Source organism: Galeopterus variegatus, unplaced genomic scaffold (genome assembly GCF_000696425.1).
Source record: "Galeopterus variegatus unplaced genomic scaffold, G_variegatus-3.0.2 Scaffold793, whole genome shotgun sequence".
NCBI lineage: Eukaryota > Metazoa > Chordata > Mammalia > Dermoptera > Cynocephalidae > Galeopterus > Galeopterus variegatus.
In genome coordinates, this window is record NW_007726904.1 from 119327 (window position 1) to 121965 (window position 2639).

The window sequence follows — 2639 nt, forward strand, 5'->3', positions numbered from 1 at the left end:
GACACGAAAAAAGACAAAAAGAAAAAAAAAATTTATTGAAACTAATGAAAACAATGATACATCATACCAAAACCTGTGGGATACTGCAAAAGCAGTACTAAGGGGGAAATTTATGACATTAAATGCTTACTTCAGAAGAATGGAAAGATGGCAAGTGAACAACGTAATACTTCACCTTAAAGAACTAGAACAACAAGAACAATCCAAACCCAAAGTTAGCAGACAGAAAGAAATCATTAAGATCAGAGCAGAACTCAATGAAATTGAAACCCAAAAAACAATACAAAAGATCAATGAATCAAAAAGTTGGTTTTTTGAAAAGATAAATAAAATTGACAAACCATTAGCACAGCTAACTAAGAAGAGAGAAGACACAAATAACAAAAATTAGAAATGAAAAGGTGATGTTACAACTGATATGTCTGAAATACAAGAAATCATTAGAGACTACTATAAACAACTATATGCCAACAAATTTGAAAATCTGGAGGAAATGGTTAAATTTCTGGACACACACAAATTACCAAAACTGAGCCAAGGAGACATAGAAAATCTGAACAGACCAATAATGATAAAAGAGATTGAAGCTGTTATCAAAAGGCTCCCAACAAAGAAAAGCCCAGGACCAGATGGATTCATAGCAGAATTCTACCAAACATTCAAAGAGGAATTGACACCAATTTTCTACACACTATTCCAAAAGATTGAAACAGAGGCAATTCTTCCAAATTCATTCTATGAAGCAATATCACCCTGATAGCAAAACCAGGTAAAGATACAACTAAAAAAGAAAACTACAGACCAATATCTTTGATGAATATAGATGCAAAACTCCTCAATAAAATACTAACTAACAGAATACAGCAACACACATAGAAAATTATGCACCATGATCAAGTGGGATTCATCCCAGAGATGCAAGGTTGTTTCAACATATGCAAACCAATAAATGTGATACAGCATATCAATAAAATCAAACAGAAGAACCACATGATCATCTCTATGGATGCTGAAAAAGCATTTGATAAAATTCAACACTCATTCATGACAAAGACTTTCTATAAGTTAGGTATAGATGGAAAGTATCTCAACATAATTAAAGCCCTATATGATAAACCCACTGCCAATATCATCTTGAATGGGGAAAAGCTGAAAGGTTTTCCTTTAAGAACAGGAACTAAACAAGGATGCCCACTCTCACCACTCCTATTCAACACAGTGTTAGAAGTACTAGCCAGAGCAATCAGAGAAGAGAAGGAAATAAAGGGCATCCAGATTGGAAAAGATGAAGTCAAACTGTCCCTGTTTGCAGATGACATGATCCTATATATCAAACATCCTAAAGCCTCTACGAAAAAACTCTTGGAGTTGATAAATGATTTCAGCAAAGTAGCAGGATACAAAATCAACAGCCAAAAATCAGTAGCATTTCAAAGATGTGAAAAATCTCTATAATGAGAACTACAAGCCACTGCTGAGAGAAATTAGAGAGGACACAAGAAGATGGAAAGATATCCCATGCTCTTGGATTGGAAGAATCAACATTGTGAAAATGTCCATGCTACCCAAAGTGATCTACAAATTCAATGCAACACCAATCAAAATTCCAATGACATTTTTCTCAGAAGTGGAAAAAACTATCCAGACATTTGTATGGAATAACAAAAGACCATGTATACCCTAAGCAATTCTGAGCAAAAAAAAAAAAAAAGCTGGAGGCATAACACTACCTGGCTTTAAACCATACTACAAAGCTATAATAACCAAAACAGAATGGTACTGGCATAAAAACAGACACATGGGTCAATGGAATAGAATAGGGAATCCGGAAATCAACCCACACACCTCCAGCTATCTGATCTTTAACAAAGGCACCAAGCCTATATCCTGGAGTAGAGACTGCCTCTTCAGCAAATGGTGCTGGGATAACTGGATATCCATATGTAGGAGAATGAAACTAGACCCATACCTCTCACCATATATTAATATCTCAAAATGGATTACAGAATAAAATTTCTTAAAGAAAACATAGGAGGAACATTTCAAGAAGTAGGACTGGGCACAGACTTCATGAATACGACCGCAAAAGCACGGCCAACCAAAGGAAAAATAAACAAATGGGATTATGTCAAACTGAAAAGCTTCTGCACAGCAAAAGAAACAATTAACAGAGTTAAAAGACCACCAATAGAGTGGGAGAAAATATTTGCAAAATATACATTTGACAAAGGATTAATATCCAGAATATACAAGGAACTGAAACAACTTTACAAGAAAAAAACAAGTAACCTAATTAAAAAATGGGCAAAAGAGCTAAATAGGCATTTCTCAGAGGAAGATATATGAATGGCCAACAGACATATGAAAAAATGGTCAACATCACTCAGCATTCGGGAAATGCAAATCAAAACCACACTGAGAAACCATGTCACACCAGTTAGAATGGCTAATATCCAAAAGACTGAGGATGACAAATTCTGGCGAGGTTGTGGAGAAAAAGGAACTCTCATACATTGTTGGTGGGACTGCAAAATGGTGCAGCCTCTATGGAAAATGGTATAGAGGTTACTCAAACAATTGCAGATAGATGTACCATATGACCCAGCTATCCCACTGCTGGGAATATACCCAGAGGAATG